Below are 27390 nucleotides of genomic sequence, written 5' to 3'. Positions count from 1 at the left end.
CCTGGTCAACCTCGTTAGCCAAGAACAGTCTAGCATGAGTACATGGCTGAGGCACTGCACAAAATGTATACCAGAAAGATGGTCTAAATAAAAATAGGGTTACAGGTAAAATAAAGTAAAGAACAGTATAGACTTTGTACAGTACGATTATTTGTAATTTTATCTTGTATTCCTCACCTATAGGACAGTTTGATAGTAATGTTCCTGGCACTTTGGCGGTTGAATAGTGAAGTGTCTGTACAGCTTTCGGTGCAGGATCACCTTCAGGATTGGGTTAGATCATGGCAAGTAACACAAATTAAAGAGACTCTGAAGCAAATTGCTATTTTTACCTCGTAGTTTGCTTCAGTAGTCTCATTAGTTGTAAACCGCCACATACCCACCGCAAAACGAGGGCTTTAGACCTCTTAAATCCCGGGGCAAACATCCACGTCCATCTTGGTCGTGGATTGTGCTGCCCTGAGAGGCAGAGCTTTCTGTTGCAGCTCTGCCTCTCCTGACGTCAATTGCTGTGTGGATCTCTGCCTCTCCCAGCCCCTCTCTTTGAAGGAAGAGTGAGAGGGGCAGGGAGAGGCAGAGATCCGTGGCGATTGACATCAGTAGAGGCAGAGCTGCAGCTGAAAGCTCTGCCTCTTTCAGGAAGCGATGGCCGGATTGCCCCCCGGGGATTTGGGGGGTCTAAAACCCTTGTTTTGCGGCAGGGATGCGGCAGTTTACATCTAATGAGAGTACTGAAGCAAACTAGAAGGTAAAAATAACAATTTTTGTTCGCTTCAGTCTCTCTTTAAGTGGGAATAGGGTGTGTTTACACACCTTAAAGAGAAACTCCGACCAAGAATTGAACTTTATCCCAATCAGTAGCTGATACCCACTTTTACATGAGAAAAATAATGATTTTCACAAACAGACCATCAGGGGGCGCTGTATGACTGATTTTTTGCTGAAACCCCTCCCACAAGAGGCTCTGGTACCGTACGGTACTCTGGGCAAACTGCCACAATGTAACAATGTTCAGACAGGAAATAGCTGCTTACAGCTGTCTGTTAAAGCCAGACCAGATAGAAACAGCTACATAATTTGCCCACAGTAACAATGTCACCATGTAATACATGTCAGAATGTGAATCTGGGAGAGGAAAGATTTTACAATGAGCAAACACTGACTAAATCATGTATACATAATTATGGTAAAAATGAAGCACTTTTTTTATTACATTATTTTCACTGGAGTTCCTCTTTAAGCCTTCCACTGCCCTGCTTCCTCAATCTGGCCTTTGTCATTCATGTCTTTGTAAAGTGACTTTTGCCATCTCACCATATCTTCTGCCATGGTGGCCTCCTCACTTCCTACAGACTGATCCTTTATAAATGAGTGCAAGTTGTCAGTGAGAATGCTACAATGTACAGCTACATGAAGAGCAGTGACAATCGACAATTTCCATTAGCATGTGAGCACAAAGTGTTTATTTAACTGCTAACAGAACATTTTTTCTATGTAGTACACATCAGGTCAAGTTGAAACTGTTACAAAGCAGAACAGACATTCAAAAGAAAACAAATTAAACAGGTAAATTGTTCAAATAGGTGAACAGAACAGACAACCTTGGTCATAATAATACATTACATCAAGGCAGATAATAATTCAGTACAGCTGCAGAAATAACATTCAGAATGTGACGTATGAACTTTACATCCTAATTGCTGTGAATCCTAGTTCTGTCCCTCCAGTCAAGCCAGGGCTGCTGGAAGTCTGGGACTGTATCCTTTAGCATTGAGATAAGCTTTTCATTAATCATAAGATCATTTATATTTTTTTAAAAGATGGGGAAAGGGTAATACGGGCGGACATGCATGTACACCGCCCATTATTTTGGCAAAGGGTGTGTTGAATGACAGCTCACCCTGCTGAGCACAAATTCCGGGTGCCGTTAATTACTGTTCCCCATTAAATATGGTCAAATTCCCCTACCTGATTAAGGGCTCATACACACTATCGGGTATATTCACAAAACAGCAGTAGCACATGGCATTTTTACTGGCACTTATAATATAGCACTCATTGGGCAAATAGCGCAACCAGTATATACACAACACAAATGTTGCTAGTATAATTCATGTTACCAGTCCATAACTGGGATTATGTTATCTGTGCAATACACACTACATTACTTGTATAAATAGCGGTAATACTGGCGTGCGTTGCCTGCACACAGCAATTTTACTACTGATTTGTGAATATACTCAATAATGTAATGTTGTCAGTTTTAATGCCGCATAAAAATACATCAGAACTCACAGCCCATGTTAATCAGCGGGCTTGTTCACATCTCATGCATTTTTACATGCACATTAAAGCAATGCACAACACGGTGCATTTTATGGATAATATGCGCTTTTCTTATCTATGGAAATCAATTCAACCACAAACCGGCACATTAAGCCCGCCCAAAAATTGTTACTGATCATTTAGGGTGATAGCTTATGGGAATTGGAGATGGGAATGAATGAGAGGGGCACCACTATGGAAATATATAGATCAAGCCAACGTGCTATATTTATGTGACTACATCACTTTATTTATTACTCCTGAAAAAGCCCCCTGAGATACAAAAGTGACATGAATGTCTGATTGATTGATTAATTGATTGATTGATAAGAGATTACTGTTCACGGTATATATGTTAGCTTTTTTTTAGTATTTAATGTTCTATGATAGTTCATTACAACACTGGCAGTTATAATTCAAAGTAACACATTTTTTCATTCTCATAAAAAACTGGCTATGAGATATTTCTAACCACTGATACAAGCACATTGTGATCATGCAGTCATGTGTCTTGTCTGCACAGGCGCACTGATACAAGCACATGGTGATCACGCACCCTTATCTGTACAGGTGCATGGATGAAACATGTTCTACGCCTGAGCAGACATTGAATTCTGTCTATATAAAGGAGGGAAAATACTTTTGAGTTGAGACTCTTGAAGAACAAGCAGACATGCCATCCGTTTGTGTTGCCAGCCAGGTATTTTCCCCTCCGAGGTCACTGAGGTCCCCCGATCGTCTCTGGGTGATGTTACAATACTTGGTAAGAATATTGGTACTCACTAATTACTCAAGTACAATTTAACTATGATTCTGCAAACCTAGATAATTATTATAACAGGATTGTAGCTCTATAAATATTACTATTGAACCTTTCCTCCATTTTTTCTGCAATTCCTTTTACCCACTACGGTGGTTCGCGAAGTAAGAGGGTTTAAAAACCCTTCCCGTGAGGCAAAACATAAACTGGCGCTGCGAGCAGTCCTTTCTTTTAAAAATCACTTTGAACCTCTTGAATTGACTTGATATTTTACTTGGGGGTTCCTCTGTGCACCGAGAGCTCAAAATTTAACCACTTCCCGACCGCCGTATGTACAATTGGCGGCCGGGAAGTGCACCCCGCAAGGACCGCCGTATTGACAATTGGCGGCGGTCCTTGTAGGGGCATGGGCGGAGCGATCGCGTCATCAGTGACGCGATCCTCCGCCTCCGCCTGGCGCCGCTCACCCGCCGCAACATCCCGCCGGCCATACGGAAGCGCCGGCGGGATGTTAACCCCGCGATCGCCGCATACAAAGTGTATAATACACTTTGTAATGTTTACAAAGTGTATTATACAGGCTGCCTCCTGCCCTGGTGGTCCCAGTGTCCGAGGGACCACCAGGGCAGGCTGCAGCCACCCTAGTCTGCACCAAGCACACTGATTTTTCCCCCCCCCCTGCCCCAGATCGCCCACAGCACCCATCAGACCCCCCCCTGCCCACCCCCCAGACCCCTGTTTGCACCCAATCACCCCCCTAATCACCCATCAATCACTCCCTGTCACTATCTGTCAACGCTATTTTTTTTTTTATCCCCCACCCTGCTCCCTGCCCCCTCCTGATCACCCCCCACCCCTCAGATTCTCCCCAGACCCCCCCCCCCCCAGACCACCCCCCCTGTTTACTGTATGCATCTATCCCCCTGATCACCTGTCAATCACCTGTCAATCACCTGTCAATCACCTGTCAATCACCCGTCAATCACCCATCAATCACCCCCTGTCACTGCCACCCATCAGCCAGCCCCTAACCTGCCCCTTGCGGGCAATCTGATCACCCCCCCCCCCCCCCACACCAATAGATCGCCCGCAGATCCGACATCAGATCACCTCCCAAATCCATTGTTTACATCTATTCTCTCCTCTAAACACACACTAATTACCCATCAATCACCCATCAATCACCCCCTATCACCACCTGTCACTTTTACCTATCAGATCAGACCCTAATCTGCCCCTTGCGGGCACCCAATCACCCGCCCACACGCTCAGATTGCCCTCTGACCCCCCCTTATCAATTCACCAGTGCATTAATTACATCTGTTCTTCCCTGTAATAACCCACTGATCACCTGTCAATCACCTGCCAATCACCTATCACCCATCAATCACCCCCTGTCACCCCCTGTCACTGCCACCCATCAATCAGCCCCTAACCTGCCCCTTGCGGGCAATCTGATCACCCACCCACACCATTAGATCGCCCGCAAACCCGCCGTCAGATTTCCTCCCAAATGTATTGTTTACATCTGTTATCTTCTCTAAACACCCACTAATTACCCATCAATCACCCATCAATCACCCCCTATCACCACCTGTCACTGTTACCTATCAGATCAGACCCTAATCTGCCCCTTGCGGGCACCCAATCACCCGCCCACACGCTCAGATTGCCCTCAGACCCCCCCCCCCCCTTATCAATTCGCCAGTGCATTAATTACATCTGTCCTTCCCTGTAATAACCCACTGATCACCTGTCAATCACCTGCCAATCACCTATCACCCATCAATCACCCCGTCACTGCCACCCAACAATCAGCCCCTAACCTGCCCCTTGCGGGCAATCTGATCACCCACCCACACCAATAGATCGCCCGCAGATCCGACATCAGATCACCACCCAAGCGCAGCGTTTACATCTATTCTCTCCTCTAAACACCCACTAATTACCCATCAATCACCCCCTATCACCACCTGTCACTGTTACCCATCAGATCAGACCCTAATCTGCCCCTTGCGGGCACCCAATCGCCCGCCTACACGCTCAGATTGCCCTCAGACCCCCCCTTATCAATTCGCCAGTGCAATATTTACATCTGTTCTCCCCTGTAATAACCCACTGATTACCTGTCAATCACCTATCAATCACCCATCAATCACCCCCTGTCACTGCCACCCATCAATCACCCCCTGTCACTTCCACCCATCAATCACCCGCTGTCACTGCCACCCATCAATCAGCCCCTAACCTGCCCCTTGCGGGCAAACTGATCACCCACCCACACCAATAGATCGCCCGCAGATCCGACATCAGATCACCACCCAAGCGCAGTGTTTCCATCTATTCTCTACCCTAAACACCCACTAATTACCCATCAATCACCCCCTGTCACTGCTACCTATCAGATTAGACCCCTATCTGCCCCTAGGGCACTCAATCACCCGCCCACACCCTCAGAATGCCCTCAGACCCCAGCCCTGATCACCTCGCCAGTGCATTGCTTGCATCTATTCCCCCCTCTAATCACACCTTGAGACACCCATCAATCACCTCCTGTCACCCCCTAGCACACCTACCCATCAGATCAGGCCCCAATTTGCCCCGTGTGGGCTCCTGATCACTCGGCCAATCCCTCAGATCCCCCTCAGACCCCCTTCCGATCACCTCCCCAGTGCATTGATTGCATCTATTTTCCCCTCTAACCACCCCCTGAGACACCCATCAATCACCTCCTGTCACCCCCCTAGCACTCCTATCCATCAGATCAGGCCCAATACAACCTGTCATCTAAAAAGCCACCCTGCTTATGACCGGTTCCACAAAATTCGCCCCCTCATAGACCACCTGTCATCAAAATTTGCAGATGCTTATACCCCTGAACAGTCATTTTGAGACATTTGGTTTCCAGACTACTCACGGTTTTGGGCCTGTAAAATGCCAGGGCGGTATAGGAACCCCACAAGTGACCCCATTTTAGAAAAAAAGACACCCCAAGGTATTCTGTTAGGTGTATGACGAGTTCATAGAAGATTTTATTTTTTGTCAAAAGTTAGCGGAAATTAATTTTTATTGGTTTTTTTTCACAAAGTGTCATTTTTCACTAACTTGTGACAAAAAATAAAATCTTCTATGAACTCGCCATACACCTAACGGAATACCTTGGGGTGTCTTCTTTCTAAAATGGGGTCACTTGTGGGGTTCCTATACTGCCCTGGCATTTTAGGGGCCCTAAACCGCGAGGAGTAGTCTAGAAAACAAATGCTTCAAAATGACCTGTGAATAGGACGTTGGGCCCCTTAGCGCACCTAGGCTGCAAAAAATTATCACACATGTGGTACCGCTGTACTCAGGAAAAGTAGTATAATGTGTTTTGGGGTGTATTTTTACACATACCCATGCTGGATGGGAGAAATTTCTATGTAAATGGACAATTGTGTGTAAAAAAAATCAAACAATTGTCATTGACAGAGATATTTCTCCCACTTAGCATGGGTATGTGTAAAAATACACCCCAAAACGCATTATACTACTTCTCCTGAGTACGGCGGTACCACATGTGTGACACTTTTTTACACCCTAAGTACGCTAAGGGGCCCAAAGTCCAATGAGTACCTTTAGGATTTCACAGGTCATTTTGCGACATTTGGTTTCAAGACTACTCCTCACGGTTTAGGGCCCCTAAAATGCCAGGGCAGTATAGGAACCCCACAAATGACCCCATTCTAGAAAGAAGACACCCAAAGGTATTCCGTACGGAGTATGGTGAGTTCATAGAAGATTTTATTTTTTGTCACAAGTTAGCGGAAAATGACACTTTGTGAAAAAAAAACTATTAAAATCAATTTCCGCTAACTTGTGACAAAAAATAAAAACTTCTATGAACTCACCATACTCCTAACGGAATACCTTGGGGTGTCTTCTTTCTAAAATGGGGTCATTAGTGGGGTTCCTATACTGCCCTGGCATTTTAGGGGCCCTAAACCGTGAGGAGTAGTCTTGAAACAAAAATGACCTGTGAAATCCTAAAGGTACTCATTGGACTTTGGGCCCCTTAGTGCAGTTAGGGTGCAAAAAAGTGCCACACATGTGGTATCGCCGTACTCGGGAGAAGTAGTATAATGTGTTTTGGGGTGTATTTTTACACATACCCATGCTGGGTGGGAGAAATACCTCTGTAAATGACAATCTTTTGATTTTTTTACACACAATTGTCCATTTACAGAGGTATTTCTCCCACCCAGCATGGGTATGTGTAAAAATACACCCCAAAACACATTGTACTACTTCTCCCGAGTACGGCGATACCACATGTGTGGCACTTTTTTGCACCCTAACTGCGCTAAAGGGCCCAAAGTCCAATGAGTACCTTTAGAATTTCACAGGTCATTTTGAGAAATTTCGTTTCAAGACTACTCCTCACGGTTTAGGGCCCCTAAAATGCCAGGGCAGTATAGGAACCCCACAAATGACCCCATTTTAGAAAGAAGACACCCCAAGGTATTCCGTTAGGAGTATGGTGAGTTCATAGAAGATTTTATTTTTTGTCAAAAGTTAGCGGAAAATGACACTTTGTGAAAAAACACAATTAAAATCAATTTCCGCTAACTTTTGACAAAAAAATAAAATCTTCTATGAACTCACTATACTCCTAACGGAATACCTTGGGGTGTCTTCTTTCTAAAATGGGGTCATTTGTGGGGTTCCTATACTGCCCTGGCATTTTAGGGGCCCTAAACCGTGAGGAGTAGTCTTGAAACGAAATTTCTCAAAATGACCTGTGAAATTCTAAAGGTACTCATTGGACTTTGGGCCCTTTAGCGCAGTTAGGGTGCAAAAAAGTGCCACACATGTGGTATCGCCGTACTCAGGAGAAGTAGTATAATGTGTTTTGTGGTGTATTTTTACACATACCCATGCTGAGTGGGAGAAAGATCTCTGTAAATGGACAATTGTGTGTAAAAAAAATTAACAAATTGTCATTTACAGAGATATTTCTCCCACCCAGCATGGGTATGTGTAAAAATACACCCCAAAACACATTATACTACTTCTCCTGAGTACGGCAATACCACATGTGTGGCACTTTTTTGCACCCTAACTGCGCTAAGGGGTCCAAAGTCCAATGAGCACCTTCAGGCTTTACAGGGGTGCTTACAATTTAGCACCCCCCAAAATGTCAGGACAGTAAACACACCCCACAAATGACCCCATTTTGGAAAGTAGACACTTCAAGGTATTCAGAGAGGAGCATGGTGAGTCCGTGGCAGATTTCATTTTTTTTTGTCGCAAGTTAGAAGAAATGGAAACTTTTTTTTTTTTTTTTTTTTCCACAAAGTGTCATTTTCCGCTTACTTGTGACAAAAAATAATATCTTCTATGAACTCACTATGCCTCTCAGTGAATACTTTGGGATGTCTTCTTTCCAAAATGGGGTCATTTGGGGGGTATTTATACTATCCTGGAATTCTAGCCCCTCATGAAACATGACAGAGGGTCAGAAAAGTCAGAGATGCTTGAAAATGGGAAAATTCACTTTTTGCACCATAGTTTGTAAACGCTATAACTTTTACCCAAACCAATAAATATACACTGAATGGGGTTTTTTTTATCAAAAACATGTTTGTCCACATTTTTCGCGCTGCATGTATACAGAAATTTTACTTTATTTGAAAACTGTCAGCACAGAAAGTTAAAAAAATCATTTTTTTGCCAAAATTCATGTCTTTTTTGCTGAATATAATAAAAAGTAAAAATCGCAGGAGCAATCAAATAGCACTAAAAGAAAGCTTTATTAGTGACAAGAAAAGGAGCCAAAATTCATTTAGGTGGTAGGTTGTATGAGCGAGCAATAAACCGTGAAAGCTGCAGTGGTCTGAATGGAAAAAAAGTGGCCGGTCCTTAAGGGGTAGAAAGCCCTAGGTCCTCAAGTGGTTAAGAAAAGTCAGAAAAGGGTTCAAATGTGAATATCTCTGTACTGATTATAGTTATGGCAATAATTCCAACAGGGATATAATGGTTAGTCTTCTAAGTCTTATTTGCATCTGTTGGCATTTTGCCAAAAGTTTCAAAGTTGAATATCTTGAGAACTGACTGTGGTATTTCAATATTGTTTAGTTAATAGTTTGCAGTTTGCCAAGGGTCACCTCTAAGTAAAAACCCTGCCCACTTGGCAGATTGCCAAAAATTTAAAATTGATAGGTAGATTCAGGCTCTGTCCTGGGGTAGGCTGAGTGTGTCCATTGATGTGGGTGCTTTGTTATTGGCCCGGGAACCCTGGTCTACAGTTAGCGTGTACTGTGAGCCACTTGAGGCTGAAACTAGGACTGTGATACCAGGCCAAAGCTTCCTTAAATGATCTCAGTGAAAGCAGCCCTATTTCACGGGCCACTGGGAGAACCTTAGAGACGGGGAGTGGAGGAGCGAGAGGAGACGGTCCTAGTGCCTACCGAAAGGTGAAATAAACAATTGGTCAAGTAGCAGTACACAAGGCCTTGTGAGCTACCCCTCACGAGATTTGCCTGAGGTGATAGAAGAGTGTTGATATTTATAACTGAGTAGTATATCTTGTGATATCCCGGTCTGTGTTTCCATTTCAAAATTTAGTGTTTTAAGATGTTTAAAAGAAAGGATCAAAAAACCAAAGAAGAAGTAGAGGTTCCCGGCTGGAACGAGAGCCCCTGCCTACAATATTTTGCAGAAGCAAACTTGTGCTGTGGGCTTGCAGAGTCATGGGAGAGTAAATTAGGAGATTCTGAACCCCTAGATGTAGTGAAAACTCTAGAGGAGGTCCTTGTTAAGCCAGGTGATGCAAATGCCTTAGGGCAGAACCCCTTAATGTTGTTAATGTACTTAAAGGAGTCCCTGTTAAAGCGGGTGATGTTGTTGTTCTTTCTAGATGTAGATAAGACTGTAGAGGGGGTCCCTGTTAAAGCTGGTGATGTTGTTGTTCTCTCTAGATGTAGATAAGACTCTAGAGGGGTCCCATGATAAAATAGGGATGGGAAACAAGGGACAGACACTATCCTGACCGTGAATCTCAGGTCTTTCTACTAAGTTTTTTAACAGTCTGTGTCTTTGTTGCGTAGATTTCGGAGTATATTCTCCACAGAAACTTGGAGTGCTGTGTTTAAACTTGTAAAGCAAATTCCTTAAAGTGACAGTACCCGGCTGCACTGGTAGAGTAATATGGTAATATAAACTGGACAAGACAGGTGGGTTAACTTTGTTGTTTCTAGTGAATGCTTTATATGGTGAATCCGTTATAGTGAGTCCTCATTAATTGTGTATTCATATGTCTGGTTTTGTTTAACTGAATGCATAGAGGAATGTTTGAAAAAAAAATTGTGCATGAGTGTTGAGTGCTCCTAAGGAATGTGTGCGAGCCAGTAAGTGTTTGAGATGCTGCTCTCCTCAGCTGGGGGCGCTTGGCAAGCATTATTTTTCATTCAGGGGTACATGCTCTAAAAAACATTGACCTTTAACTCTTACTTGATGGGATATGCATCTTATTTGATGAAATAAAAGATTAAAGAGGTGAGAAATAGTAACACAACATTCTTGTGTGTGTGTGTGTGTGTGCGTGTGTGTGTGTCTTGTTTGGTGCAGCACTGTGAGTGTACTGTTCATTTAAGCTTGTTACTGAAGTCAGTGTTGAAATAAAATGAATGATGATTGGGCAATTATAGACCAGCAAAGAATATGGCTGATTAATTTAGGTTTTGCTAGAATTTTAAAAACACTGCAAATGCTCACATTTTGGTTACAGGGTTAAATGTGATTATTCTGTTGATGTCAGGGTGATATCTGTGCCAGCAACTTTTCCTCTGGTTCCCTTGTTTTCTAGCTATAATTGTGCCGGTGTGAAATTGTTTACCTGATGAGCTAAAAGCTAGATTAGATGAGACTGTGTGAAAGAAATAAAATTGTATGTGAAATGGCAATGTAGCATGAAAATATTGCATAGTTAGACTGAAAAACACAATACCTTTATATAATATGCCTGTGTCTCTGCGTCTGTTATGTCCCTGTGTCAAAGTGTTTTTTTTTTTTGCACTGCGCATGTGCAGGGAGGGACGCAGAGACACTGAGGAGAGCTGAGGGAGGATGGGGCCAGAGGCGCCGGGCGTGTACGCAGCGGCGTATAAGTGCACACGCACGGCGGTTGCATGTGCGCGGCAGGCACACGCATGCGCACCGAAAGGCCTAGATTGTTTTTAAACGGGCTAGGGTCACTAGTTACTAAATGAGATTTGTGTGTCTGGCAGAGAAATGCCTGGTTTCTTTAGGTTGAATGTTGTACTGACTAGCTGAATGACATGAAGTGGCAGAATGTGGTGATGATGAAGTGTGAATTGAGTTGTTTCTAATGAATTGTATGAAGTTTGGTTTAAGACCTTACTGATATAGAGTGTATTATATGTTCAAGAATACCTCTGTTAAAGATGCTAGAATGTATGCATATTCTAATTTAGAATGATACAATGATACAAATAAAAGATTTGGTTTATACCAAAATCTAGCTGGTGGGGTGGTACAAGCTAGGATGGATCAAAGTTTTTTGGTGGATGACACTGTGTATACACAGGCCAGAGAGTCGTATAGCCCAGGTTCTCCTGAGGGCTCTTTTACACTTAATGCGTTGGTATGCATTAGTACGCATACAGTTTTTTTTTGTTTTTTTTGTTCCCCCCCGCAATGGCAATACATTGTGAAAAGGCATCAATTTTTCAGTGTATAGTGTGAAAGAGGCCATAGGGAGACACGGACGCTGGACTGTACATCAGTTGTTATTTTGGTTACAGCTGACAGCAGCTGATTAAGTGTAAAGGGACCCTAATTCCTTTATTTGTAGAGAGGGAAGCCCTCCAGTTAGGGGTGATGAATATTTTGGTTCCACTAATTTGGTAAATGTTGGAGACAAAATTTGGGTTCAAGGACCGACTGGTCCTCCAGATAAAGCTGAGGTAGTTACTGTAGGGAAGAAAAACTTTATTGATAATTTTGTTTGGAAAAGAGCAGTGGGAGCATGGCCTACAAGAAAAATGTTACTTTCAAGAATTATTTATACTTGTTTGTACTTTTAGATCAATGTCATGCATGTCATATGCTCGGACTCTTTGGTATTGTGTTGTTGGTCACTTCGGGGGTTGGAGCCTGAACTCCGGGTACTAAGCTAGTGCCTATAAATTCAACTGCTTCCCAATGGATGATGATAAACTGCACAAAAACCAGTCCAATCAGAAGTGCTGAGCTGGAGGCTGCTGTACAGTTGCTAATTTAATTCTTCCTGGAACTGTGTGGCAGGCGCCTAAACCTGCTAAAAGACCACATTACCCATGTCTACTTCAATTGAGTGATGAGAGACTTCCTTCCACCTGTGAAAAGGTGGGACAACATGCCCAAAAGACTGTTCTACATACACAGATAACTTTGACTCCTTCAAAGACTTGTCCAGAGGGCCGAGTCAAACAAGCTTGGTAAGACACCTTGCTTGGTGGCTACGGTTATCTTACTGGAACTCTTAATGGTTTTGATATAGAGACTCTTACTAATAGATTACATAATGCTGGAAGTAAAATCAATAATGACTTTGCAGCCTAAATGGATGCCAACTTTATATATCATCCTGCTAAAATATCTGCAGGTGTAGATACCATGACTAACTCTTTGATTAATGCTTCATTATATTTTACTAATAAGGTCGATGTTAAATTGACTAAATTTGTTAATTGGACAGTGTGTACATAGTAAACTATGCATCAACTTCAACAAAAATCGAGTATGCAACAGGCTCTTATGACTGGCAATGAGCAAGTCTGGAGAACAGTGTTTAAAGGGAACCTAAACTGAGTAGAGATGTGGACGTTTCCTTTTAAACAATACCAGTTGCCTGGCTGTCCTGCTGATCTCTTTAGCTGCAGTAGTGGCTGAATCACACACCTGAAACAAGCATGCAGCTAATCCAGTCTGACTTTAGTCAGAGCACCTGATCTGCATGCTTGTTGAGGGGCTGTGGCTAAAAGTATTAAAGACACAGGATCAGCAGGAGAGTCAGGCAACAGGTATTATTTTAAAAGGAAAAATCCATATCCTTCTCAGTTTAGGTTCCCTTTAATTCTTCAATTCCACAAGACTGGTGGATACACTTGGAAGCTGAGGCAATGGTGTGCAATGAATGATGCATCCTGTTTTTGGTGTAATCTCCCTGTATAATGTGACCAAAACTTTTGTCATGTGCAAGTTTGTAGTCATGCCTTTGATTATGGGAGTTCCTGGGTCTCAGCATTTCTGGTACCCGGAATTTAATGGTCTATATGTTGACATCTTTAATCAAACTCATGACCTTTCCTTTTGCGATTCTACTCTGGAAGGTAAAATCTGTAAGTTGCAGTCGGCAGTCTATGAACCTTGTCTTCTGCAGAATACGGTCAATGTATGTAAATGGACAATTCTTCCATTGTCCTATGAGATGATGGTTGAAATAGCTTCACAACAAGTGTGTTTGGTCACAAATACAGAAGTGATTCCACATATGCAGACTCCCTTTTCAGATTTTCTTTCTAATATTTCTTCTTTAATTTGGCATAATGAAACTTTCATTTTGCAGGGGGATATGGAGACCTCAGTTACCAAATTCTGGTCACCAATTATGCCTGAGGTGCCTAATTGGGACTTCAATCTCACGCGTTTACACAATATATTATTAGCTTTCGAAGATATCTGACGCCATATTGTTTTATTAAACAAGACTCTTGCACAACATGTCATTGCTACCACAATTGTTTCAGGAGAATGAGTGAAAGTTGGATCTGCAATTACAGATGCAACCTCTTACCATTGGTGGGATATTTTTATGGGTTATTCTCCAAGTGCTACCAAAATGTTGGACTTCTTAATTCATCCAGTCTTAATTCTGTGTATCTGTATGATACTTGTGACGACTCCTTTGGAATTGTTATGTGTTGCTTCCACTGTGTCGTCGGTCTCGGGTTAGGTTTGCAACATATGGTTCGTGAACACTAATCGAGGGCCGAATGAGATACAAAAGTGACATGAATGTCTGATTGATTGATTGATTGATAAGAGATTACTGTTCACGGTATATATGTTAGCTTTTTTTTTTGTATTTAATGTTCTATGATAGTTCATTACAACACAGGCAGTTATAATTCAAAGTAACACATTTTTTCATTCTCATCAAAAACTGGCTATGAGATATTTCTAACCATAACATTCTCATGGAAGATTGACCATGAGAGTGCTGCTATCTACAACACTAGTCAAATATGAGATAATGTGCAGAGTTTTCACATAAGCAACAATAGTCAGACGTGTTCTGTGATGCTTCTAAAGCACGTTGTGATCACGCAGTCATGTATCTTGTCTGCACAGGTGCACTGATACAAGCACATGGTGATCACACACCCTTATCTGCACAGGTAAACGGATGAAACATGTTCTACGCCTGTGCAGACATTGAATTCTGTCTATATAAAGGAGGGAAAATACTTTCGAGTTGGGGCTCTTGAAGAACAAGCAGACATGCCGTCCGTTTGTGTTGCCAGCCAGGTATTTTCCCCTCCGAGGTCGCTGAGGTACCCCGATCTTCTCTGGGTGATGTTACAATACTTGGTAAAAATATTGGTACTCACTAATTACTCAAATACAATTTAACTATGATTCTGCAAGCCTAGATAATTATTATAACAGGATTGTAGCTCAATAAATATTACTATTGAACCTTACCTCCTGTTTTTCTGCAATTCACTTTACCCACTACGGTGGTGAGCAAAGTTAGAGGGTATAAAAACCCTTCCCATGAGGCAAACCCCCCCCCCCCCCCCCCCTCATCCCCATTTAAGGAGACAAAACCTGTTGAGTTTTGTAGGGTAGGGATGTGTTTCAGTTAGAAATAGGGAGGAGAACATGGTCCTTTATATTTTACCAATAAAACAGAGGGCGGTAGCATTTATCAAATCTTTATATGGTTTTTCCTCAGTTTTTGTTCTAGTAGTCACTGTCCCTTTATAGATCTTGTTAGTAGTTGTCAGGCTTATTTTGCACTGTAAATTGCAATTCCCATTTTCGATTTCGATTTCCACTGAACGCTAGCAACACACGAAGAAAAACTGAGAAAAAATGCAGGACTTTTTTTAATCACATCAAAAATTGGAATCTCATGTAAAATTGCATCAAAATCGGAAATCAGAATCACATGTACTGTAAAATAGCCCTTTTTTGTCACCACAATGAACTTTATCCCTATTGGCCAGATGACTTTAAGTTTAAGTCTGGGATCATGCTGGGCATTATAGGATGAAAGTGTGTGTCTTTCAAACCTATGTTGCAGTGAATACCACCCCTATGTACTACAGCTCACACCACTGGTACCTGCATAATGTAGGAAGGCCAATCACAACTGTGATTAAAGAGAAAGTTCATTTTGCTAACAGACCTGGGATATTTGAATTTAAAACACTGCTCAGCAGGAAAAGATAAAGAATGAATGCACCTCATAAAAGGAACACAGATGCTATTTAGCAGATAGATTTGGTTTACTAGAGACAAGCTAGTATGCCAGCATCAGCATGCATTTATTAAATGTAGCGTGCATTGTAAGCACTGGCAGCATGGCACTCTGCATAAACACCAGGGGCTGTTTCCCATTGCAAAAGCTTTCAAGTGTTTTTCTGATCACCAGCATTTTAAAAAGGTGCTTAGATGATGAAATCCTTTTGATAGGGATGCTCAAAAATGCTGATTTTCGCTTCAGACAACATTTCTGCTTTCTGAAAAGTGACTTTCCAATTTCCACATATTTCCAAAGTATGTTAATACATTTTTGTTGTCAATAAAGTTAATGAATTGTACATTTTTTTTTAAAGAAATAGCGGAATGACTTAAAAAAAAAGATTTATGTTTTTGCACATGTACTATAAAAAGAAAGTCCTGTTCCTGAAGAATGAATAGATTCTTAACAAACCTGAAATGAAAATAAACTCAAGTGTATATCTCCAGTCCTATGTCTTAACTGAACTTTTCTGGAAATCTATAGTCAAATTTTGAATTTAAAGGTTAAAAGAAAGGTTTAAAGTTCTGACTGTCTCAGATGAATGATGTTTTTAACTTTTACTCAGCTCCGATACAGTTAAGTCTAAAGGAGCTAGTTTGGAGCGTTCTGCGCCTGTGAAGATGCTCCAGACCACGTAAGAGCAAGCACAAGCCGCGCGGCAACGCGTTTGCTCAGGCGCAGTGGATGCTGACCTGGTAAGGTCGGCATCTGCAACGGAGGGGATGCTGGGACACCGGAGCTGGGCCGAGGGACAGATAGGCTGCCAGGGGCTGGAGGAAGCCCCAGGTAAGTAGATCTGTTTTTTTTTTCAGCTTGGACGTATCCTTCAAGCTACGTGCACACACTGGATATAAGTCATCCCTAATGGCAGATAATTACCGTTTTGGCCTATGGTCATGTGTATACAGTGTCCTCCTGACATTGCTTAACCTTCTTAGCCGTAACCCTGAGTCAGGCTCAGGCCAAAAATCTGCAGCTCAGAGCAGTAACTCCCAAACGGGATCCATGGGAGGTGAGTAATGTGCAAGGCTGCCCCAGATCTATCTAGCAGTATGATTTTTAGGGCCTAAAAGCATGTGAAAAAATTGCACCGCCTTCAGACACTAAAATTCAGAAATAATCATACCAACAGGGGAGTTAAGGATCTCACATGACGGGTCCTACACCAAAGCAGCCCCGATGGATTTAAAGTTTTTTGCTCCCCCTGCCCATGTGAAGCCTCTCCATCATGTGCCAAAGTCGTCCCTTTGCCCCCTTCTATAGCAACAGAACGCATCGCTAGCCTGAGTGTTAACAATAAGTCTGTACAGTATCGGGCCCCGCATTGTTGCCCAAGGCATTGCTTCCCGAACCCTGACTGGCAACAATAATTGAGCGTGAGTACATAGCTTTAAACTATTGACCTTTTATAAATTCTCTGCAATTACAATGTTTTCTTGGCCACACAGAAGTTTTATGTCCTCTGCATGCATTCATAATGATATGTTTTTACTTTACATAGCCCTATCATTGGAGTAACTAGGTTATATCAGTCAGGGCTGGAACCCACAAGAGCGGTTTTGTGAGCATTTCTGGAGCGATTCAAAATGCTAGCGTTTTGCCAAAAGGTTCAGCTAATGTTAATGGATGGGGCAACTTCCACTGGAGCGTTTGCGATTCCTCAAATCACAAACGCAGGACATGCAGCATTTTGGGAGCGTTAGCGCTTCAATGTAAAGTATATAAACGCTGGCTTAATCGCTCATTAAAACCTGCATGGAACGATTTTGCTAGCGTTTTAACCTTACCACACACTGTAACAAAATTAAAATTAATTGAAAGGACCAATCAGACTTTAAAATGCTAATCGCTAATCGCTACACAATCGTTGGCAAATTGATACACTTTGTAAAATCACTTCCTAAAACACTCATGAAACCGCTGACAAACTGCTCATACAAAATGCTAGCGCTTGCGATTAGCGATAGCGTTTTGCAGTGGGTTCCAGGCCTCACAGAGGGAATACTAAAGCCTTGAATGTGAAAACGGCATTTTATTCGGGGTGAGATAATATATATGTTCTTGTATTAACCAAAATTCTGCAAGTACATGAGGAAACCAGTGCAGGCTAAATGCTGGGCATTTAAGGTGAGACAAGATTAGAATTTGGAATCAGGGTAGCATCAATCAGAGGATGATGCTGCTGTTGTAGAGGAAGGTGTTAGGTCAGCGAAAGCAAAGGCTTTGTAATGTCTGGACAGAGTCCAAGACTCCTCTCAAAAAGCAGAGACTGTTTACTGCCAGGAGAGGAGATTAGATCCTCCAACACTTTCTTTCATTGTATTCATGTATTCATTTCTGAGTTGGTGTAGAATGGATATTTCACTTCTGCAATAATAGAATTCAGCAGACAAAGCAAGCAAAGAAAAATAATTGAAAGTGTGAATTCTTGACCTCATATAATGATCTGCCCTCAGATATCAGGAATATTCTCCATGCTGTCTACTCCCTTGATGAGCAAAGCTGCCTGTGAAATTATTGCAAGGTGAACTCTGGAAAAGTTTGCTTTGCATTCCTAGAATGTTTTATTCCCAGCAGGCAGCTGTAGGAAACCCAGGCTCCGTGTGTCTGCTGTCAATGAACGCTTTTCATGCAAAGACCGTTAGTGATGGGGATGTGAAAAACACACTGACTTACCTCTTAGATTTTAAATTTGTTATATTTTGTATTTATGTTTTAAGGGTTGTCATCTGCAACTCCTATTTATTGTACAGCGCTATGTTATATGTTGGCACTTTACAAAAAAAATGATTGTTAATAATAATAATAATAATAATAATAATGATAATACGGCATGTGTAGGAAGAAAAGAGTCACGGAAAGAATGAAACCATCTATTCTTGCGTTTCTTTTTTTTGGAGGTTGGCGGGGGAGGAATGGCAATACTTGCGAGAGGGGGGTCATCATTTACAGATTGTGATGCTTAAAGGGAATGTCCAAGCAAAATAAAAAAATGAGTTTCACTTACCTGGGGCTTCTACCAGCCCCATGCAGCCATCCTGTGCCCTCCTAGTCACTCACTGCTGATCCAGTCCCCGCTGGCAGCTTTCTGACCTCAGAGGTCGGCGGGACGCATTGCGTACATTTTTACGCATTCCCGATAGTGCAGGAACATTAACGCATACATTTTTACGCGTTACTGGTTCAATGCGTACATTTTTACGCATTGAACCAGTAATGCGTAAAAATTTATGCGTTAATGTTCCTGCACTATCGGGAATGCGTAAAAATGTACGCAATGCGTCCTGCCGACCTCCGAGGTCGGCAAGCTGCCAGCGGGGAACTGGAGCAGCAGTGAGTGACTACGAGGGCACAGGATGGCTGCATGGGGCTGGTAGAAGCCCCAGGTAAGTGAAACTCATTTTTTTATTTTGCTTGGACATTCCCTTTAAAGTGAACCTGAACAGAGTAAAAAGATTTAAAATAAACACATGGTGTACCTGCACATGAATATTACATACTTACCTTGCTGTCAGTTCCTCTCAAAAGCTCACCATTTAAAAAAAAAAGATCCCTTACAAGATTTTGTCAGAACTGATATATATCAGGTGATGTAGTTATATAACGGTCGCTGTCAGTTATAACTGAAAAGACAACTGATGTGCAAGGTAATGTCTATGTCTTTCCTACAGCTCAAGTTATATTACAGTTTAACAGTGTGCTGACCAGGAAGCTGTTATGAGCTAATGGACATTTTCTAAATGGAGGATGGAGAATTACATTAATCACAGGGTAAAAACAGGATGCAGGAGAGGAGAAAGAGATTGATGAGCAGACTACACGGGAGGTAAGTATGACGTGTGTATGTTTATTTTGAATTTTGAATTTTCAGCTCAGGTTTGCTTTAAATCGAAATAGCTATTTTGTTTAAAGTTTTCTGCAAATGCTGTGAAAAAATTCTTGTAGTTAAATAAATGTGTAATAATAATATCCAAATAGTCTGAAAATATGAATAGCAGCAGAACTGCTATGCCATATTTGTGTTTGGTCTAGTAGTTCAAAGTCTTTGCTGTAGAGATTTAATTAAAGTGATTATGATCATTGTCCAGCGCAAGATATGGATTTCACGGATATTCTTAGCATGTGACATCATTCTCTTTTCTCATAAAGAGTTTAACTGTGTAAGTGCCTAGTAGCTAGTTGGCACATATTTTCTGCATGATTCATGCCTTCGTAATTACAATGTATTGTGCCGCATATGAAAAATTGCGAGCAAATACAGAAAATCTTGAGTGGGAAAACACGATTGCACACATAAACACCAGTTGCTTACCTAGGGCATTTGACACCCGGTGCTGGGTATTAAATGACACCCTCCACCTCCAAAAAAAGGAAAGAAGTGCGGCATGCTAATCACGCCACGGTGGGCAATGCCAGGTATAGGTGCCCCCAGTATAGATAACCTGGTATAGTTGCCTCCAGTATGGGTAGCCTGGAATAGTTGCCCCCAGTATAGGTAGTCTCTTGCTCCCAGTATAGGTAGCTTGGAATAGTTGCCCCCAGTATAGGTAGTCTGGAATAGTTGCTCTCAGTATAGGTAGCCTGGAATAGTATAGGTAGCCTGGAATAGTTGCCCCAAGCATAGATAGCGTGGAATAGTTGCTGCAGTATAGGTAGCCTGGAATAGTATAGATAGACTGGAATAGTTGCCCCCAGCTTAGATAGCCTGGAATAGTATAGATAGCCTGGAATATATGCCTAAAGTATAGATAGCCTAGCATAGTATGTAGGTAGCCTGGAATAGTTGCCCCCAGCATTGATAGCCTGGAATAGTTGCACCTAGGATATGCAGAGTATAGCGCGCAACTTAAGACATGCTTTCATCTTACCTGCGTCCTGGAATCTACTGATGTTAGCAGACTTTCTGTCACCGCTCAGCTCTCCCCTACTGCCTGGTGCTGCTTCCTGCATCATTGATTGCATTAAACGCGAGGAAGCGAAGCCAGCACTAGGGGGAGAGCCCAGCGGTAACAAGAAGTCTGACATCGCTGGACTCCAGGAAGCAGGTGAGTTGATGGCAAGGGTGTAGTGGCGGCTGGGACACTCCAGCTGCAGGGGGCCGGTTGACTACCCCCCTGCACACTGACACCCAGAACGGGCTGCTCTCTGTGCACGCCGCTTCGGACGTCACTGATAAACACAGAATGGTGGAAGTCAGGTGTGTTCCCTGCCTTAAAGGATACCAGAGCCAAACATTATACTGAAAACGGGGGGAGCAGCCATGTATCAGGTGCAGTCCTCATGCCCACCGTTTCCCCCATTCTTCCTTTATTCCGTAATTGCACTATTTGTGTACACCTAGTACAATCTACTTAAGGCATACATGAGGTGAATTAAAAAAAAAATCTGATTTACTTACCTGGGGCTTCCTCCAGCCAATTGAAGCCAATGTGTCCCTTGCCGCAGCCCCGCTCTCCACTAGTCTCCCAGGGGTCATGCGCGAGTGCACAACCGCACCTGTACCGGATTGTGCCCATCCCCAGGAGCATTCTGTGCAGGTGTAGAGGGTGTCCCCTCTGCAGCGGTCACCAACCTGGTCAGGTCGCCGGCTTCTGCGCATGCATGAAAGTGCGGCTGCACCACTCGTGGTTGCACTCCTGTCGACGGCAGTGTTCAGCACAGGCACAGTACTTCTACCCCTCCGCAGAATACTCCCGGCCACAGGAGTGTGATCATGAGCAGTGCAGCCGCGCGCTCATGCATGCGCAGAAGCCGCCGACCTGACCAGGTTGGTGACCGCTGCGGAGAAGTCCCCGAGAGACTGACTGACTAAGTAAATCTGAATTTTTTATAATTTACCTCGTGCATCCTTTAAAGCGGAATATAACCCTACATTTCAACTTTGCTCTAAAACATTATTTACAGTGTATTATATGCAACCAGCATTTTTTTTTACTAGACCAGCATTGGAAGGGTTACACAGAGCTTTAAAGTTCCTGGAGAGATATGCAGACCATCGGAAGCTTACATAGATACATTTTGTTTATATAAATGTATCTAAGTGTGGAATGTTACTCACTCTCTCTGACTGAGAAGGAGCTGGAGGACAGCCAAAGAGTGTGTAACATTTATCACTTGTTACGTTCTATTTAGTTAAATGCATCTATCTGAACTTCTGCATATCTCTCCACCGAACTTTAAACCTCTGTGTTTAACCCTTCCAATGCTGGTCTAGTAAAAATAAAATGCTGGTTGCATATAATATGCTGTAAATAATGTTTTAGAGCAAAGTTGAAATGCAGGATTATATTCCGCTTTAAATGGTGTATGTATCGGTAAATGTGCCATGCATTGTATGTATACAGCAAATTTACAGGCATTTAGTAAAGAGGTCCCTTTAACAAACAGGAATACACCCTGAAAGTATGGATACATGAGATACACACAACAGGTTAAGAAGCCAACCTAGTACTACTTCTGTATTTATGAGAGTCTTGTAGTAATAATAATGTTGTAGATAATTTTCTTCTAAAACAGATTCTTGGGAAACAAGCGGCTTAATTAATACGCAAGACGCGCAGGGTAACAATCATTGCAGTAAAGACACATAAAATTGAAGTACTTTCACAATAAAAATGCTGCGACTAGATATTAGTACAGCAGGATTAACGTGGAATTTACATATTTACATAATTGTGGTTTATATTTGTTTCACATTTCAATGTGAGTTGTGACATTTGCCAGAGTCAAAGGATGGCTCCAGCAGCTTTATGTAGGAAAATTCTGCTCAGTACTTATTTACATTCTCAGTAAAGCATAACCTATTTGCAATGATTCCCTCCCCCCTCAATTGGTGATGTTCACAAACTGCATGTTGTGAATTATGGCACTTCTGGAACTTAGCAAGAATGGAAATTTCCATTACACATTCGCAGCTTGATCTATTCTTGTTGTTTGCGTGTTTTATTCCTGATAAAAAAAATTACACTTTGAGAAATCCTTTTTATTAGCAGATTCTTAATAACATTTTTCACATACGGTTATTTGAGTAAAACAGGTTCTTACTATATTAGGTAATAGTGCTAAACCAGCTAAAGAGTAGCTCCGGGCAAAATGCATAAAAAAAAGGTGTCCTGTATCTATATATAGTGCAGAATTATACAAAAGTCAGCCTTCTGGAGTGGCACCATCTCCCTCATATAGTCTTCCCTTGCTTACATTAAAGTGTAACCAAGGTGACACATCACACAATGAGATAAACATGTGAATTTGCAGTGGAAAGTATATTTATAACCAGGCTGTGTTTCTTTTTCTGCCTGAAAGGTGAGGCCCCTTTCACACATGGTGGGTCACGTTGTGTCGCGGTACGCTCCCCCACTGTTCCCTCGTCGTAGTGGCCATTAGTCTTTATAAGACTGGCCACACTACCTGCAGTGCAGCAACGCAATGCGGTGGAAGTGGTTCTGACGGCGCAGAGACTATGCAGCCTCTGCAGTGCATTCCCGAGCAGTACACGCGGCAGGCATTTGCATTGGAGTCAATCTATTTAGATTGTTGTAGAGGCAGTGCAATGTGCATTGCACCGATCGGCTGAACATCAGTGACGTACTTCCTGTCTAACAGGAAGCATGTCACTGGTCAGGGGTGGAGCCAATGATGGCACTACAATTGGGCACACTGGGGAACTGTCCCCACCCCCGGGAATCACTGTGCCAATCTGTGTGCTCCTCTGCTCAGTAACATACAGTTAACTATGTATCTGGATGACACTTATATTTGCCCCAAAAAAATCTCTACCTTCTTCTGATTGTATGTTCTAACATTGTCAGTCAACAGGAATAGAGTCTGAAGAAGACTTACTAGCTGAAAGCTTACTGTTTTTCTTCTAAATTTTCCACTAAACTAGTGCTTGAGCTCGAGCTAGAGAATCCTGATTCAAACTTCCTGTCTGTAAAATACAAGTTCTGGTCTCCAGCAATGTTTAGCTACTAAGATAAGGAATCACACACCGTATTTATCTTCCTCTTCATCCTCCCCTTGCTTGTAGAGTCCAGGGGCTGGAGCCTGGAATGATTTGTTTGTGGTCTGTCCACACAGGAGCAGCTTGCTACCAAGTAAGGTTTAAAGCATGCCAGCAAACTAGCCAAGTACATCTGAAGTTAACTTTTCTCCAATAATAGAACCATCATTTAGACAATCTGCTCTGCTCAAAAGCCTCAGTTCTGTTTGTGATGTTTGCATTTAGTTCCTATCATTGCTAAACTAGAAATGAAGGTGAGAAATCACCCTTGTGACCACTGCCATCATAGGGGGGCCCAAAGGCTTTGGGGGACCTTCATTCTCCCTCTCTCCAACTGCAAGTGCAGCCAATTAGCAAATAAAAAACCTACCCATTTGCTCATAAAAAACGTCCCTGCCACCTCCTCCCACCATGCTTAGTACCTAGTGACAAGAGCTTCTGTAATGTTTTCCTGCTTTCAGATGCTGCTTCACAGCATAACACTCTCTGCAGCCATTTGTCGACTCCCAATCAGGTGACCCTCCTGGGGTTCAGGGACCAAGGGGGCCCCATGCTATCATTTTTGCAGGTATGCAGGTAGGCCTTATTAAGTCTAGTTACACCCCTGCCTAATACCAAAATAAAAATATGGGCCTTCAGGAAAATCTTATTTAGGTTTAATTCAAAAACTCCAGTTGCTTATATGAACAGTTTATTTCCAGTTCACATTCAGTTTAAAACACAAATAATACTCCTTTCTGCCATATTAGAACCAACATATTAGAATCATACAAAAAAAGCATAAACAAATGTGTATATCAAAAATGACCTAAGCCATTTTATATTAGTACCAACCACGTTACATCCACATGGATTTCGTCAGGGACTACACAAAATTCCACCACCCCTTCCTACATTCAGTTAACATAACACCTGTTTTCTTTTAAAAGCACTACCCACTAAATTCAACCCCCAGCATAATCAATAGAGATTTTAAACTTCAACTAAGGTGAGAATGATATGGAGGCTGCCATATGTATTTACTTTTAAGCAATACCAGTTGCCTGGCACTCCTGCTGATCCTCTGCCTCTAATACTTTTAAACAAGCATGTAGCAGATCAGATGTTTCTGACATTATTTTCAGAACTAGCAAGATTAGCTGCATGCTTGTTTCCTGTGTTATTGAGACACTCAGGCCCGGATTTCTGCAAAGGCCACAAAGGCCATGGCCTAGGGTGATAAAATCAGATAAGATCAGAAGGGCGGCAGGACTTGGAGAGAGCATATGTCAACGTAAATCATCTCCTCTGTTCCCGCAGCGCAGCCAGCCAGCGCCCTGCTCTGCACTAATAGATGAATTCCAGAGTTCCCCAATCCCTGCATCTCTCACTTCCTGATGTATTATAACAATCAGGATCAATCATAACTGTCACCTGATGATCCAATTATTTATATGATCGACATACAGTACAAGTGGATGTGTGAAATACCAGGGATTTACATTACAAAGCAGATAAAACTAAGTTCCGCTGAGTTCTAATGCAGGCATTCACAAACATTTCTGCTAGTTTGTTTGCCTTCTTTTTTACAGCTGTGACACTGACCCCAGCAGTTGTAAATTACACTTTCTTATCTAGGCCTAATTTATTGCTTTTTTTTCTTCCTAGCCAGTGATCTTGTCTCTGCTTAAGTTAACTCTTTCCTGACTCATTTTCTGTCCTTCAGCTCCGACCATCTATGAGAACTGCTGCAGCCTGGAATAAAAATGCAGTATGCTTCCCTTTCATTGCAAAACTGTCACTGTCACCTGAGCTGTTACTACCTCTATGCTAGTGTGTTTGGTTTGGCATCCTTCTGCTTTCCTGTAGCAGTAGAACATTGTACCATCTTAGCCATCAGTAAAAGCAGAGAGTTTTGAATCAGGATGATACCATTTATTGGCTTAAAAGAAAAAGAGTAATCTTTCTGCTAATAAACCTTCTTCAGACTTTGTTCCTGTATACTGCCACCACCATATGTACATTCAGCATTCAAAAGAGATACGTAGATTTTTCAGCAAATATAAATAAATGTCATTCAGATGCTTTAAAGTGGAGCTGAACTCTTGCACAGGACAGAAGGAAAACAGAGAAATGCACCATGTATGTATTTAGAGAGCCTTTCAAATTCTTCCACATCTGTGTCTAATCACAAATTTGATATCTTCCCTGTGTCACCTGACTGCCACAGCATATAAGCTTATTTTAAAGCACAAGATGTTAATATATTTGCTTCCATGAAAGTAGGAATTAGACACACTGTCTATTTATTGCAGGATTTGTATCAGCTGTAACAAAGAAATGTTTTTTCTTTAAAGGTTATTATTATTGTTGTTGAGTATCTTTTAAAGCAGAGAGGAAGTTCTGAGTTCAGGTCCACACTAATTACAACCAAACATCCAAAGTAGGTCCTGACAGGATGTTTGCTACTTACCTGGTCTCTGTTTTGGATGGGCTTCTCTCCATTGCTCTGCCCTGCCACCTGTTTGTGGCTCCGACTGCAGCCAGTCGCACAGAGGACAAAGAAGCAGCGCATGCTCTGGCCACTTGCGCTCCCTGTAATTTCTCGCTCCTGCCCAGATGTGCACAGCAACCGAGGCCAGTATAGTGTTATTCTTGACGAGTACCGATCATACATCACCGTAATTTCTCAAGTATGCATTCCCAGAACACTATCGGCTGCTGTGCACATTCGAGCAGGAGCGCAAATTTCCATCGTGAGAGGACAGAGCATCCACTGATTCTTTGTTCAATGAGGGGCACAGCAGCACAACTGAAATGAGCCCATTCAAACCAGTGATCGCTAGTCAGACAGTTGGACAGAATGTTTTTTGGTGGTGGTGGTGGTGGTGGCGGGAAGGGGGGGGCGCTTGGTGACAGCAGGCCTAGGGCACTGGTAAGTACAAATCCGGCCCTGCAGACACTACTGCAGCCAAATACATCAGAAGGACTGCCAGGCAACTGGTATTACTTAAAAGAAAATAATTATGGCAGCCTCCATATACCTCTCACATAATTTGTCCTTTAAAGTAGGACTCCTTTATCAAGCCCATAAACCTTTATAGCTACACCAATTCACATCTTTTAATAGAGGGATTGTATCTTGTTCATTTGTCTGCAATATTACACTTTCTCGTTAATCTCCACGTTTGAACCTTGTGTTTATAATGTATGCATTTTATCAGCTCCTCCAATAGGTTATGTCTTTCAACAGCCATACCATAAAGGCCTAGGGATCATCATCATCATGCTCCTCTGCAAAATGGACAGAAATTCTACAGTTTGGGCATTTTCTCTTAATATTAAATACCGGTATACGTACTGTCATATACATTATCAGTGGCATAGCTAAGGAGCTATGGGCCCTGGTGCAAGTTGTACATTGGGGCCCTCCCCAAGCATTCTATACATAACAATTGCTGCACACTAAAACCTGCCAAGGACAACCACAGTGTCAGAGGTGCAAGAAGGGGATGGGGAACAAGTTTGTTAATGATCACTACTATTCAAAGCATCTATCGAAGTAAATAATATCAGCACAGGACCAATAGGGAGCTAATACTGTGGTTGAGGGTGGGCCTCTCTAGCCCAAGGGCCCCGATGTGGTTGCAACCTCTGCAACCCCTATTGCTACGCCACTGTACATTATGTGTTCCGCTACTCTAAATATAAGTTGCCACTCCAACCTTAAGTTGCCTAGTGGTACATCCAATCATT

At 42.4% G+C, this 27390-nt stretch overlaps 1 protein-coding gene across 5 annotated transcripts in view; it reads left to right on the top strand.

Moving 5' to 3' along the window:
- The window catches only part of LOC137563158 (uncharacterized), a 246475-nt gene that overhangs the window by 189677 nt on the left and 29408 nt on the right, over positions 1-27390 (top strand). The window contains exon 4 of one of the 5 annotated variants that reach the window (XM_068275266.1): positions 19328-19482. The exons of the other annotated variants lie outside the window; for them this stretch is intronic. The gene's annotated coding sequence lies outside the window, so the exon portion shown is untranslated. The remainder of the gene's footprint in view (positions 1-19327; positions 19483-27390) is intronic. 5 annotated transcript variants of the gene reach the window in all.

This window comes from Hyperolius riggenbachi, chromosome 3, assembly GCF_040937935.1.
Source record: "Hyperolius riggenbachi isolate aHypRig1 chromosome 3, aHypRig1.pri, whole genome shotgun sequence".
NCBI lineage: Eukaryota > Metazoa > Chordata > Amphibia > Anura > Hyperoliidae > Hyperolius > Hyperolius riggenbachi.
Note: the sequence above shows the minus strand (reverse complement) of the source record. Positions and strands in the feature narration are given on the sequence as shown.